We start from the raw sequence: 16,137 nt of genomic DNA, 5'->3' as shown, positions 1-16,137 counted from the left end.
TCGAAGCAAACATTGCTATATTCTAAAATAATGTTACTCGACTAAATTTACTACATATTGATCGATAACCTTCCGCAATTTTTATCATAAAGCTATAATTCGATCACTGTAAAACTTCTGTGGTCTTTGGATGACAAGTATTTTTTACGTTATTTCATTGAAACTAAATAAATAAATAAAAATAAATACATACAATTAAGGGATTTCTGCAAAGACTGAAACAAATAGTAGCCTGGTGGTGCATTATCCGTACTACACGATCAATGCATTAACATTTTCCGTCTATTTCCTCAGTTTTTGCTGGATAGCTAAAAATGTTTGTGGTCTGACACTGTCATGGTGGAGGACAACGCCTTTTCTGCTTACTAGTACCCGTCAATTTTTCAATGACTTATTGTAATTTTGTTAATTATTGACAGTAGAAATCCGAACCAATCGTTTTGCGCGGCGGTAGCAACTTGGAATGCACGATTCTTTTCCTATTTCACCAAATTCTGGATTTTGCCACTAATTGCAGAGAGCACTTTCCTCTTTTTTTAATTGAACACTATTGTTGTAGGTGATACACTTTTGATAATCCGTAATAAATCGTTTTAGAAGTGGCTCGATTTTGTCGGGTTTCTGTAGAGTTATGCTGATGGAAATTCAATTATTTTGCATCAATTCGTACGGAACCCAAACCGCCAGCTTCTTTTTATAGTCAGCCTTCTATTTTTTTTGGTTACCCAGTTTTGGCTAACTTCCATAATAATTTCAACAACTATTTTTGCGACTTATTTTCAAGGCGCACTATCCGAAGTGTGAATAATTTCATTCTAACAAACACGTCTACCACGGCCAAATCTTAGTTTTCAAATGCCACTAACGGCGATCTAGCGCGACTTATGTTACCTGAAGTATGTGACTTATCTACCTGAAAAACGGTCAATACTTTTTCGACAACCCAATATATATGTGACGACATTAGTTCACTATTGCTGAATGCTGCTTGGCAATCCTGATACACACAAAATTAACATGACATTATTCAAGTCACGTTGTTCGGCGGGACAGTTACACCGAGGCTCAGCTTTTGCTCGTAATTAGGATTCGCCTTGTGTAATCGGCTCCGGAGTGATTCCTAGCCAATGTTGAAAGAGGACTATGGTTCAGAACAGTGGAACTATACGTCATTATAAACAGCTCGTTGATATGGCCAGCCGCAACTACTTGATTGCCTTGCCAATCACGTGTTAGTGCGAGAAATACAGCTTTGGAATAAATTACAAATCACTACTGCATTGTGTGTAGGATGGACAGGATTAATCGGGGCAAATTGATGTTGCTCATTTACAAGCTGCATTTAACTAGATCGACGTGTTCCTTCCCTGTACCTAGTATTCACTTCGGTTTTACTCAAGATAGAGACATATTTAATAAAAAAATAAGCTAGATATCATTAGGGCGATTGAGTTTGCGTCTACGGTGTGTATTTTCGATCCTTGCTTTCAAAACAATTTGCTACACAATGTTTGACTAGGAAGCAAATGACACCCATCTTGATTTTGTTTAGTGATAATTTTGTATAGAACAGAGGCAGAAGCAAATGACGCCCATTTTAGTTTCTTAATTTTCATAGAGAACCTCATAAATCCAAACCATTATAACTACCGCCACATTAGATTAGCCATGAAACATGAGAATGATCCAAAACGCGCCATTGCGCCTTTTGCACCCCACAGTTAATTTAAAACATTATATACATATATACATACAGATGAGAGCTATACCAAGCTGCCATAGTGAACACATAAGAAAGTTAGCGTTGCAACAGATTGACACTTGTTCGAGGTATTTAGGCGGGCATTTTATCTAACTGAATAAAGCCAAATTGCGATGATTCGATTTGTTAGTACAACCGTTCAAGTGACAAACATTATCAATTAACGGTGTTCAAAGAGTCATCTTATATAAAGATCGGCTACATAACCATTTTTATAGTTTAATGTTCTAACGAATGCTATTTATTTTGATACACTGAGCCAGTTCAACCACTTCATTGTGGAAATAAACTATACTTCAGCCGCTCAATTGCGGCTTATAGCACTTTATAGAACACACCTCAGCGAGTTATTTCTTGTAAAGGACATGCATTCATCCGCTGTTCTCGGCATCAAATAAAAGCCTGTTCTTACTAGCTTTCTGCGGCTTTCAGAAGTCTCAAGAGAGGATGCTCTGAAAACGGTATTGATATATCAACACCCCATGACGATCCCTTTACGCATCTGTCTTCCTCTCAGCGCTCTATAAGCCGAGTTCCACCCCTTACACCTACTGTCTTCTGTTACTTCGCAACAAGTCTATACTAAAGCAATTATTGTCGCAGAAATGCGAACGTCCAGAACGAAGAGTCCAGTTCGAAGAAGAGAAAAACATTGAAAATACCAAAAGATATCCTCTCCATACGGTAATAATGACCAACTCGATACGTACAGCCACTGCCATTTGACAGTACTCAAGTGGATTGATGAACACCAATAACGACAGCACCATACCTCTTATGTCCTTAAATCCTTAAGATAAACGCGCGTAGCCTTTAATTTGACTTCGTTACGGATTACGTAACATGATTTAATTCACAAATTTTAAGCACTGTTGATGTGAACTATGAACTACTATGAGTGGTAATTCCCCTCTTTTACAGAAACTTCTTTCAATTAATAAATACAAATATATAAACATAAATAATATCTAAATAATGCCACATTTTAATTGATGGTATCCCCTAAAACTACGTAAAGATGAGGTTATTATGAAATAATTATGTGAAAATAAGTGATTCATTACAATAATCTACCTTTATGAGGTTGTACGGGTACGCATTTGCATCTTTGCAGTGTCGTGTAATATCAAGTTTAGGCATTTTCGAATATTAGCAAAGTTATATAATAAAATAAACCTGTCAATATGATAAAACTCGAAATATTTTTAAACACAAAGATAACAATGTATGTTGATACGCATTACTCGGAGTTTTCACATATAATGGTCACATGTGATGCTTTGATCAATTAGAGATATCGATTGGAAAATTCTAGGTAATAATAGTCAAACAAACCAATTCGCACATTGATGATGTACAATTTCGGATCTACTTATAACCCCCAATTCTACACAAATAGGAACACTTCAATAAGGTAGCAGATTTTTATCATTACTAGATGTGAAAAAATAGTCTGGATACTTCATCTCATTGATCCGAAAGGGTAATAAGATAAAAGCTACTGAAAATAATCGTATTCTAAAAGAGACGAACGCATTTCCTATACATCGTGGTTGTATGATACCTCGTCCTTTCCTGAGCCAGGTTATACTGGCATTGTTTAAAGACAGGATGGAGGCGGTTATTGAGATCAGAAGCTAGTTGGCTATAGTAGAAAAGATTATATTAACAAGGGCTACTTTGTTCTGCGTATATATTTAGTGTTTGCTAACCTTTGAGATGCTATACCTACAACTTATTACTTACGACTTTCAGCTTCCATTAAAAAACCGCTCAGTGCCTACTAAATAGATAGAAAAAACACTGGTGGAAGCAAAACATACCAATATGAAATTTGCCCTAGTGATTAGAACAGAGAAACAACATGAAACGAGAGTTTCAGTGCACATTTCTTCAACAATATGGCAGTAATATGTCATATATATAATGAAATGTGTATGTTGTTGACCATTTTAGCAATAACTACAAACGTACTATTTGCTTAAGAGTACGCTACATGAAAATGGTATTAAGAAGCGTACCGTAACGGACTCATTTAATAGAAATAAAATACATTATGGCTTACTCTTCAGCTGCGGCTACATAATACCGACTCTAATAATTCACGTTGTTTGTAAGTGAAAGGCAACACAATGTAAGCCTTGTCGGATGTCGCCGTCATAGTACCATATTAATAATTTCGTGATCTTCTGTTTAGGCGTCACCCAAACAAACGAGCCGATGGTTCAGCAGGAAAACAATATTTGAGTCCACTTTTATCACTACCTTGTTTCACATCGATGATGACTGATTGTTCAGCAAGCTCTATCGAATCGGCATTGTTTTACAATCTCCAAGTTCTAGGTTTGTTTCTATTAGATAAAAGAAAAGTTTTCTTCGTTAGCTCTCTATAAGTTGCCCTAATATATCTAGGGCTTTAAATAATTACAAGACCAGTTGAGTTCCGTTGCGCATTCAATAGAAAACGAGTTTTGGTATCTGCTATTGAATAGGCACATTAATGGTTGATACACACCAAAATGGAAGTATGCATATCGTCTTCAGACTCCTTTCTTTTATGCAAGGACAACTTGTCCCGAGCCACCTGTGGTCACTGAGAGCTTAGTAAACAGTACAGAAGTCGCAAGCGAGAAGTGTGCGAATTTACCTTAATGAAATCTATTGCGGTCCCAAGCTATCAACGTAGACAGCAATGTTGACCTCTATGACTGAAGACAAATGGAACTAGGACGTAGCGATACAATAAAAAAACGGGCATAAACAAGAACGCTAATTAATGCTGCTAGCTAATGACACCGATGCTTCCTCATTGATGTTATATTCTATTTACTTGTTCCTTAGCTACATCTTTTTGGGAGCTTTCACAATTCAATATAGACATATATCAAACTGGAAAGAAGATGCAAGAAGACAAAAGTCACAGAATAGGAAGTGGCATTGCCTCAAGAAAGAAAGACATACCAACTTCGGGCAAATATATTAACTTGGTGTTAGTACTAACACGGTGTCATAAGTAATAATTTAAATATCGATTTAAATTCAAATTATTTGTTACTAAATACATTAAAGTCAATATGCTCCTTGACCGCTATCTCTAGATACATACATTCGACGGATTTTCTCATGAAAGCCATCAAGGGAGACCTAGGTCGGGCCTAGTTTGGAGCACACTGAAAGTCCCACTGCATATGCGAAAGATAGCTCTCGGGTTTGTTTGGAATATTGCACCAACTTCCCACAGATTCTACACACTCGTCGTAGCAAACTCACCACCAGTCGCCGACTGTTCGGGATGAACAGCCAGCCATTGAAGTATGGCTGAGCTGGCGGCCGCCAGTCGGGCGCCGGTCATCTCAGAAGCGAGGAACGTCCTCGGAGTGCGAGGGATAGTCGGCTCTGTGGAGGAGTACGTTTTCGCCATCAGAATGAAGGGCACAACGAGTATTTGGAAGAAGCTGTTACACATTGTTCGGCATTGAGATGATTTTAGTGGCTCAGCTACCACTACCGAGAGAATGGGCATGAGATAAGGGGAAATGGCGTAACGCTTCGTTTAAAAAAAATGGTGAACACATATAGAAAATGAGCAGAGTAATATACAACAGTTTCGTGGTAAGTGAACTAAAAAATATCTATCAATGGCGAGCGGTTAGAAGTTCAACCGGGGTGGCAGGTCACAACAGGTACGGACGAACAACAAATGTATTTCGGTTACTTTTGTCCAACTCTAATCATTTTAAATTTACCAAGACGAAAAGGACGCGTTGGAACGAAAATGGCGAATAAATGAGTGGGAAAACTATACCAGAAAAATACTTAGCTGTAGTTGTACTAACCTTCCCCATTGCTCCCACGTGCAACGGGGCGGTAAGGTTTTATGGAAAAATCATCAAGCTCATCCATAATTTATTTACTTGTTCTGTTGATCTTACTTTTTTATCTACTATACTTTTTGTTCATTTAATTATTATTCCCAAATTCAAATTCCCCCTTTACTCAACAAGCACATATTAAGTTGCAAACAAGGCTTGTCATTCTTGATTCTCCCAATTTTTTAATAAGATGACATTAAAGACAACAATAAAAATAGTTTTTAGTATTACTTGTACGTATATGAAAACGCTGTGAAAGCTCCTTTTACGGTATCAGATTTTATGCTGTGGTCATTAGTTATTCTCAAGCGTAAATGTAAAATCCAATCCAAATAAACTTTCCGAATCGGAGCTGGGTGGTTGCAGTTGGGTGTAATATATAATAATATATCAGAAGGTCTACGATAGCGTATATTCCTATCTCAAGGCGTGTTCGTAAAATTGACGCACACTAAATTTGAAGATATTCAATCATTATTAATAGTAAACTTTCCTTTCATCGATCAGTGTTTCGAGTTTTTTTTAAATCTCCTTCACGTAAATTCCAAAGATACTACCCCATCACTGGCAGTGATTTTTAACGAAATACTGCTGTTGTGAGACGATTATTTAAAGCAAACCACGGGACACCGATTCCTGCAGGAACAAATACAGAAGTTAGGAAAAATGTCATGCATGTACGATGGGCTACATCACTGCTACCCTATCCTTCGTCTCCATAAATTTTATCGCAGGTATTATTTTCGAGCGTCCCTGCTACTGTATTACTAGTTTTTGTTGTCTGCTCTTTAGCGGTTGTTCCGCTACCGTCTCAAGAGTTTAACCTCGTTTTCCTTAAGACACAACGATGGCAGTGCTATTTCCCAGGCTGTAATTCAGGAAACTAGGATTGCTGACCACAAAGAGAAGCATGAAGTAGGGCGTTTGGCTGCCGCTCTATCGGAAAAAGTGTCCTCGGAGAGTTAAGGGACCATTGGGGATCTGCTGTTTTCGCTGATACTATTTGAGGAGTACAAAAGTAAGTGAATGCTACTGTCACAATAGGATAGGTATTTTAGTAGGCGTATCACTATTTTGATGGTATCAAACCACCCCGAACTCTCCTGAAACCAGCCCTTTATTGAACCGATCCTTCCCGCTGAGCCTACACCAACAGTGTCAACCCGCAACAAATCTATGTCAAGAAAGGGGAAAGACACAAAGGTACCCTCGCCACAGCTGTTTACGAACATAAACAACAACACAAAAAGGGATTCGAAGAAACAGAGACTTTAGCAGTGACAGAAAGACTGGCTCTAAACAGTAACACCTATCCAACTCAGATAGGTCTTCAAAGAGCCAGATAACGAAAAATTGTTCGCATATCTAAGGAACGAGAAGTGCCTAATCAAGAACAGCCGCATCAGTAATATCGGACTAACGGCTATCCTGCTTACGATCGGTGCGTCGCCGTTGTCCGTTGTGTTACGACCAGAACAATGCCCACCTACGAAAACAACCGGATATGGGCGAAAACAGGTCAAAGCAAAAAGGAGTTACAACGGGGACACTAAACATCACATTTAGATTATATGCTATGGTATACCAGTGACTGTACCGCTATGACTTTGTTACAGAAATGTTGGTTGCTTCATACTACTAAAATAAAGACCCGATCTGTTTGTCAATATAATTTTTTATAAATATCGACCAGACAATTAATCTCTGGTCAGAGGGTATCCGACGCAGCCATACATCCAGTTATTATGACTCAGCCAATGTGATTTTTGAGAAATTGTTGTTAAATTTTTCACCATGTATTTTACACTAACTAAGACGGTTAATGCTTTAGCTTTGAAACCTGCATACGTCTTAAGAAAGCAGGTTTTGAAACTCTAATTTACCAACTAGACTATTTGATGAATACTATTAAAAAGGTTAATAAGACCAAACCTTTACTGGAAGTTAAAAGCATAGTAGAAGTATGAAAAGCCTATGGCATATCAAGTTCGTCGTACGGTTTGAAGACTCATCAGTAGTAAGAGTTTTAGTTTTTGTGCTCGTAAATCGCAGAGGTCTATGAATCTGTTAGTAAAAAGTATACAGACAAGTATCTTGACCGCCATAACAACTAAATTTATGAATACACATAGTAATGTCTTCTTATTTTTAGGCCTCATTTCTGTTTATATCTAAGATAGGCCACAAACATTTCGTATCGAAAAGAGCACCACTGACCTCGTAATAGGTCACTGATTCTTGAATAAAGGATTTCATTAAATTCTCATTGGATCCTTGCTCCATTACCTATTTTCTATCCCAACTGCTGGAACAAAAACTAAATTGGAATCGTCTTGGTTCTTTTCTAGCGAAAAAGTTTCGGTCTTCCGTCTTAGGTGATCGTCACTTTTGGTAAGACAACGTGTTCCGTGCGGTTCTGTTGAAGCCATCGAGTCGTGAGGCATTGTTTTACAAGCTCCTAGAGACGCCCAAGCAACGATTTCTTGAAAGAAAATTAAATGAGCGACCAAAGGAATAAAGAAAATGTATGCAGAAACAAAGGTAAAAATTAAAAACAATAAGAGAGCCTAGAGGATTACTTTCCGCCTTCTGTTTACGCAGTTTCAATATTATTAATTTTATTTATGTTTACTTTCACAATGCATAGAAATCATTACAAAGAAGTAAATCGTTTAAGCGAATGACTAGTACAATTGATAGTCATTTCAAAATGATAATTTAACCTGTACTTGCACTTCCTAAGTTTGAGGCAAGTTCGTTCCTTAGGGAGTGACTACTGGAAGTACAACTTAGACCAACAATTACGATTATAAATGTTGTTGTACATAATTGGACAGCACCTCTAGGTACCACTTTTATTCAAATGTTCTTGCTAAAAGTAATTAACGCCAGCAGTTACGCATTGCAATAAAATAACCACTACACAAGTGAGCTTGAGCTTATATGGAACACTTCCATGAAGTAGACAGTACAACTTGGTTCATTCCGTCATATTTTTGTGTGAATCGTCTTTTTGTCAGAACGACGCAGCACCATGATCACTATTAACAAAAAGGATTAATAACAATAGTTAAAAATGGCCAAAACATGGTGCGAAAAAATTCGGCAGAAGAAGGTTAAATATAGGAGACGCACGTTGACAAGCAGAACAACAAGCCAGTGGGGAACCACTGTACCTCGCTGTCTGCGCGAGAAGACAAGGGAAGCGGATGCTGCTCGCTTTATAGCTGCCTTCCCTCGCGCCCCCTTGTTGTCGTTGTCCTTCGCCCTTTAGCCCCACTTTTGGCCTTTTGCAAACCCCAAGATAGGCCTGCAAGTGGCTATACCCTCTCCTATTCCCGTTCCCCTAGTGGAAGGGAGAATGGCTGCAAGCTGAAACCTACGCTCGAAGAGAAATTCGTAATGTTCAGGTACAAAATAAAACCTAAAGCGCACAGTTTGCTTGATCCTTGCTGACACGACCACCTATCAGAACTAGTCACGCTCGCGGTGCCATTGCGATACCGAATCGGACGGTATCTTTACTTCACAACAGCTACACAGGCTGTTGCTAAACCGTCATGCTTGGTCGAATAGTGCGTGAAAGGGTAGCAGTATAAAATAGCGAGATAGGATAAAACGTGTTTTAAATACCCTCTGTTAACCTTCCCTTATTCCTCAGGGAGCAGTTAGCCTCTATTAAAGCTCTAAATTCTTGTAGCCTACTGGTGCATGATTTCAGTAACGAAACACTTATCGTTTAAGAGTAATTATTACTAGACTAGACAAGGAAAGCTGTCCCACTCTTTCGGTTACCAATTGACCCCGTGGAGTTTCCAATCTCTAAAAGCTCTATTACGCGCATTTCAGCCACTACACATTCATAAGGAAAAGTCTATAGTCATCAAAAACGTAAAGCATGCGTTTCTTAACACAATCTCCAAATAGAACATATACAATTATTTAAAAAAGGTTTTTAATAACATTTCTGACTTTTCTCCACATAAAAAATGCACCTTTGTCAAAAGGATTTTATAATCCAATCTAGAAACATTTTTCGCATAGGGCCCTCGAAAACATTATAACGCTGTTTATCCACTCGAAGGGAAGTTGTTGATATGGCCTCATTGAGTTCCAAGTAATGAAAATGTTTTAGAGGGCTGCTATTCAAAGATGCGGCTTATGAGTTATTGATTAGAGAATATAGATGACTACTAAAGTAAAAAGAACTAACTGAGGTTATAGGATTACTAGTGAAGTGAATATAACAATATATGGAATAACCTTTGAGAACTCTTTAATGGCTTGCAAGATTTAAACATTTTGTTCAAAAAATGGATTCTTTTACCGATAAGCTACGACATAGTTAATCTTTTCGTGATCAAAAATATGGCTTTAACTCAGTGTCCAAATTTAGAATTTTCCAAATAAACAATTTAGAGATCAGTTTATGCAGCACAACATGTGTAAAATCGCATTAGTATTAATAACAGTATGTTATAATTTAAATTTAACTTTCCGCCAAGATCTGTGAAATGCACTGATTGTATTCAACTGTGAATGTATCTGTTACAACATATAATGGCAAGCTAGGGCACGAACACTACGCTGATATTGTTTTCAACAAATTCTCTCTAAAACTCAGGGTGAAGTCTGCTGGCACTGAATGGCGAAAGTCAAGACTCTCCTGCCGAATATCGCGCAATATAAAGACAAAATGCATCACGCTTATGCGTAGCGTGTTGCACCATTGTCAACAGCCAGTTTGCCGCAAGCAATACAATACAACTAGCAACACTATACTACATGCGTATGCCAATAATTGAACCGGATATATGACAAGATTAGTTGTTCAGGGAGTATTAATATATTCTAAGGAGCAACAGTGCTTCCGACGCCACAGTATGGCTATCCTTATTGGTAGACAGCCGGTTTCTTTGGAATTTAACCATACTTAAAGCTACTTCACACGGACTCAATCAGTAGGCACAAAAAGTCTCATTATTTCAACACCACGTCAACTCTGTTCTCGTCATGTCTTTTTTACAACTTTTCTGCGATTCTTGATTCGATGCTCTGTTTTCAGTTTTCTTAATCAATATGATTTATCCCTCCACTTCACCCGGCGGACATGACGAATTTTGGCTTGTCAAGAGAAGAAGGTTTTGTGACTGTTTGAAAGAACTGAAAGATGGTTGGTGAAGACGGATAGAGTCAAAATCCCATCAAATATTTGGGACTCACCCGTTAGACTTCTCCAACCTTTCTTTTTCTTCCTCTGTTGCGAATTCATCAAAGCTTTACCTCGATCACGCCCGACCCTTCAAAACGATATCTAAGTTTTTTTCGATAGCCAGCCATCTCATTTGCAAGTCCGTATACTTTTGAGCTCTAAACACCGACTGACAGCAATTCGTTCCCATTTCGTTACGCTTACACAAAACAATGCGAGTGCTTCACGCAACAGCTACGATCTCAGCATCTTAACCATTAGAGGACCATTGGCAACACTTACATTAGCACTTTTCCTGCTGAATGTGGATTGTATAATAGCTGTGTCGCAAATTGCTCTAAACTGGTAAAGGATTCCAAATGACTACGATCTTTGGGAGGACTTGAGGTTCGCTTTTATCCAGTTCACTTCGTTCTTCATTTCGTATCTGTACGTGCCCTTGTGAGTATTTCGGACTATGTATATTTTAAAAGAAATTTCCAAATTTCTTATTGACATTTATGATAAAATACAACTCCTAACAAGTTTCTCCATTGCTTATAAAAAAAATTTCAGCGTTTGCTCAGTAGTTGCTAATAAAGTACGGGTACATCAAACCGCGCCGAGCATAAAATATTAAGTGTAATGTTATTAGCAATTTGAATACCACAAAACGCGTGCGATTGAACTGAATGTAGGCTAACAGGAGCCTACTCAATGTATAGATTACGATTGCAGCTAACAAAATATGTCTGCCTAGCCGAAGGGTTAACTCAAATAAAACTGCTCTTTTGCAGAGTAGTTTTCCTTTATCTTAGCTTTGCCTTAAACAATATACTGACGCGTGCAACGAGCTATGCAGAAATGTATTATTTTTTTTAATCTTCCAGACCCAACTACGACAGATGATCTGGGTGGATATTATGGGGGGATTCGTCTCCCCTCACTTTTATAAACCCTGGTTTCAACCGAATCATGAACGCCATTTTTATTATCACGACTATAGACATAGATTTCATAAACCTGAATTAGCTTACTTTGAGGAACAATCTCCATTAAGAGGACGAACATTTAATTTTCTTATTTTTACGTTTGCTAAGCTTGTTCCTCTCATACAATCTCTCTATATTAGGTTGATACGGAATACAAATAATTTTCCTGTCATTGATAACATTCTAAAAAATAACATTATTCCTCTACGATAGCTTTACCTTATCTTATAATTTTTTTTATCTGGGGGAGCTCAGCCTGAAAGATAATCAAAATACGCGAGCATGGACAATTAAGCATTTTGGAAACACAAATCAGAGTATTCGGTTATTAGAGTCGTGTTCTATGTTGAAACCACCTACTGGGAAGTACTTAGCATTGTAAGTCAGTTTTCCTAGGCTGTAAGTTGTTGTATAAGACATATTGTATTAGCAAATACATTAAGAAGCTTCATAAGTCCCGTCGAACGGAAATCGCGGTTTGAGCTGTTACAGGACTGTCTGAAGAACGTACTATGAAATCAGAAATGAATCCTTAAGAGGAGCATTATGGAATTTCCGAATAGTGAATTTCCAATTCAAAAGAAAAGATCACCAATTTATGTTAAGAAACTGTGCCCAAGTGGGCAATGATTCGGAAAAACGAACTTACTATGCGAATATTTCGAGCAAATATAAGGAGACTAGTCCTATCATAGCTTTTACACCAACCGTACTTTTTTTTTTAATAACATAGGATTTGTAAATGCAATTAATTTGGAAAAAGTCACCCTATTCAGTTATTTACACTTGGATACGCGAAAAGCTGAAAGCTTTCGAACTGCTGATTGCAGTTTGTCGTTGAAACATGGACCTACATCCCTTAGCCATATCTTCCAGCATTCTCTGAATGAGGATGATTGATCTTTACACGGTACAGCTTAGCATGTATTACTATGTGCATGGATATGCTAAACTGATAAACGTATGTCTAATAAGCGCTCTGTATCCGTAACTGCCGTGAGTTTTGCAAAGTGATCACTATCAGACCTTACCTTGCCAGTGTATTGAACACTGATGATCAACACCTAATTTCCTTGTTCTAGGTAGCGTACGGCAAAGGCAACTCGTCTTATTGTATAGCCCTCGCTGCTAATGATACCATAACTGTTGGCACATATATAAATCAACTTTGGTACGGTACCAAAAAAACGTAATTTATCTGTGTTTCCTTCCGTGATTGTGGAATCGCATCTTTCTGACATCTGGATCTCCAATTCACATTGCGAATGCAGAATAGCTATGCGTCCACTACATGTCCTGAAGAAACCGTGCCTTCTTCTTCTCTCACTTAACTTTCCAACATGTATGTGCCTTAAGGGAGCTAGTCTAGTACTATCCGTATGTTGATAAAATAAATCTGTTAACAGGTATTTATAGAAGTCAAGGTTCCGAAATTTTACAGAGCGCTTTCGACATATATGTGCAACGGATAATGCCCGAGGCATGCATTTCAAGAAAGAAAACTCATATTACGCTATTAAAAAAGAAAAAAGGCAACACACAGCTTTCCCATTAGCCTCCACCCCGAAAGCACTAGATGTGCTGTGACAATGCTGAAGTCATGATGCAATGTACTGATCCAAAAGGTGCATGACCACCATTGAACCGGTAGGGACTTACTCTATTTCAATCTCATTGAATTTCCTTTACAGAATTATTTTTTTGATTTTGAGTATTTTAAAGGTGCCTAGGTGATGGGTTTTCGTTCGCGTTGGCTCGTATGGTATCAACTTTTAAGCGATATTTAATGTAGGCTTGATTACCAGACTTAACTCATAGATTTCTAATTTTTCATTAATTCTGATATTTTAATTAATTTGTTAGCATTATACAGTGTACTTCATATGCCTAATGGTCCGAATGAAGGACGATTATAGAATCGACGATACTAGAATTTACACAGAACCATAGAAACTTTAGCCCTTGGAGAAAATGAATGAGTTTTCTCCTGTTTACTGGTATAGCTGCCCTTCTTAAACGAGACACAATAATGGTTCTTGGTTTTATACTTATGCCTTATTCAATATTATTCTCGCTGTGGATCCTAATTTGATCAACACATCTATCAAATATAGTCAATATTTATATTATTATTGTTTATTATTACTTTCTACTAGGAAAACCCGTTTTCAGCTTTTAATCCTAGGTGAACCCAAATATCGTTATACTTCCTTCTAGTTATTATAAAGCATTCGAAGATTTTCGACAATATTTGCAAGATCCTGCCTGTTTTCTTCCTTACATAATGGGGAATAATACTCACCAAGAAACATACAGTATCCTTGGCAAGCGCAAAAAAAATTATCGAGAATAAATCAATAAAAGCAGTGATAGCGACTGCACCTAAATATGCATATTTGAGTGCGTGATAAATAAGAAATTAAGGTAGACTCGGTTGAAGTGAGGTGCAAAGCGAATTGTCTCTTGCAACCGCCCATAAGAATGTCGCTTTCTGGTGCCAAATTAATGCTTTGCAGCTAACGAATGTACATATGAATGCGAAGTATCAATACTAGTAATGTAATTTAGTTTAACAAAACAATACATTGATACTGGCAAAAACGTAATTATTAGACTCATTTATTTGCACACTGCAGGATTTGATGGCGGAGCTGGAAAGACGAGAAGTCATCGGAAGAAAACTGAAAACAGGTGGTTAAGCGCAACGCTTTGATAGCGTTCTTTAATTAGCGTAATTTAACGAAAGATATTGAAAATGTATTTTTATCTGGTTGTAGGTGCTTATTACTTCATTATACGTACACTTTTTATGTAATCCACAGAAATTTTTTTAAAAAGACTATCGGGTAAGCTTGATTATGCGCTGACTGATCCAGTTAAGCAACGCACCCCTTTCTCGCGTCTTTTCGCCTGAGCCTTGCAAAGAAAGACTTTGGCTACCGTTGTCATCATGGTGTTGTGCTGGACGGCATACGCAACTTTGTCGCCAATTATCTTGAAAGTGGTTAGCTACGAAAGCTACGAAGCTAAGAAACTTGCTTCTTTTTTCGCGCCCTTCGAAGTTTTAGAAGATTAAGGCATGCAGCAAGAAAGAGAAACCAATCTGCATCACAGAATCAGAATTTATGTCTTCCCTTGCCTGCTCCTCGAACCTGGATCAGTGTGTGTGTGTGTGTGTGTTAATTTTTTTGAATAAAATGTCATTTAAGTTGACGCCTAAACCAAAGCTGTGCATGTAATGGGCTTCTTTTTGTCTCGAAGAGAACAAACGCGAACGCATTCGGAAACAATTTATTCATGGTGTTTTAGATGGCATGACATTGTAACATTATTGTAAATAGAGCTTCTTGTTTCAGAGTAATACAACCTCATCGAGCTACGTATACACTACACGCATGACGTGTCATATATATCTAGGGAAAATTGGAATTCAGATCGATTTTAAGAACTTCGCTTCTTCGTGTTTTGACTCGATTAACACCTGTGTAGCAACACAATATCTATGTTATAGGTTATTTTTTTTAGCTCTCTGGCATCAATCCTAGCCACGAGTCCTTCTGACAGTTGCTCAGTAGAACGGCACACAATACTTTGCTATTTAGCCAAAAAAAAGTTTGCGTGCATGATTGTCACTATGCATGAGTCTAAGTTTCCGCAGGGTTGTCGTGGGGGTCTGGCCTGAATTGATTCATTGTTGCCGTTGTCATTATATATTTTCGCACGATTTCTTGTGTTCGTCCCAGCCAATATATTTCATCTCTTTCTTGTGCCAACCTTGTGACTTTTGCTACGGTGCTGTTTGTATCACCCGCAATAGTTTTCAAACTAATAGCATTAAAAACACAAAATAGATTTCAACAAAGTTCTCCCATCAGTACCTGTAGTATATTCATTGGAAGTGATGCTTTCACTTTCAAAACAATCTTAGTCGACGTACTTGAAACTGTTAGTCGTGGGTAGGTACAGCAAATACAGGGCTTACTCGAATTGCTTTCCTCCATTGCAATTTTGTTTCTTTCCTCTTTTTTTAAACTCAAATATTCTAAAATTTTAGATTACCTAGGCTCCGAAACCAATCGAAGCTTCCATGAATTCAGGTTTCGCTTATTTGCTCAAGGCCATTAGTTTGCATTTTCCCACTTTGGACGTAATCACTGTCTTATAGGCGAAAAAGCGAAAATTTCGACGCCGCTTCAACGTAAAAAAAGTCCGCACAAAAGCTCTGCTTAGCATATCGCACCGACGATACAGGTAATCGTTTCAAGGGTGGAAAGACACGAGGTCTTATGGGTACGGCTGGAAAGGCAATTCAAAAGCAAA

At 37.9% G+C, this 16,137-nt stretch overlaps 1 protein-coding gene and 1 long non-coding RNA gene across 3 annotated transcripts in view; one reads left to right on the top strand and one right to left on the bottom strand.

Moving 5' to 3' along the window:
- LOC111247363 (uncharacterized) overlaps positions 1 to 16,137 on the bottom strand; it is a 113,342-nt gene that overhangs the window by 55,996 nt on the left and 41,209 nt on the right. The window lies entirely within an intron of this gene.
- Positions 6,512 to 8,796, top strand: LOC111248381 (uncharacterized). 2 transcript variants are annotated; one of them, XR_015325093.1, is made up of 3 exons: positions 6,512 to 6,652; positions 7,983 to 8,175; positions 8,655 to 8,796. It is a non-coding gene; the product is annotated as an uncharacterized LOC111248381 (long non-coding RNA). The 2 variants fall into 2 exon arrangements; XR_002672542.2 differs by lacking the exon at positions 6,512 to 6,652 and adding an exon at positions 7,082 to 7,213.

This window comes from Varroa destructor, unplaced genomic scaffold, assembly GCF_002443255.2.
Source record: "Varroa destructor unplaced genomic scaffold, Vdes_3.0 BEIS01000003.1, whole genome shotgun sequence".
In the NCBI taxonomy this organism is placed as follows: domain Eukaryota; kingdom Metazoa; phylum Arthropoda; class Arachnida; order Mesostigmata; family Varroidae; genus Varroa; species Varroa destructor.
Note: the sequence above shows the minus strand (reverse complement) of the source record. Positions and strands in the feature narration are given on the sequence as shown.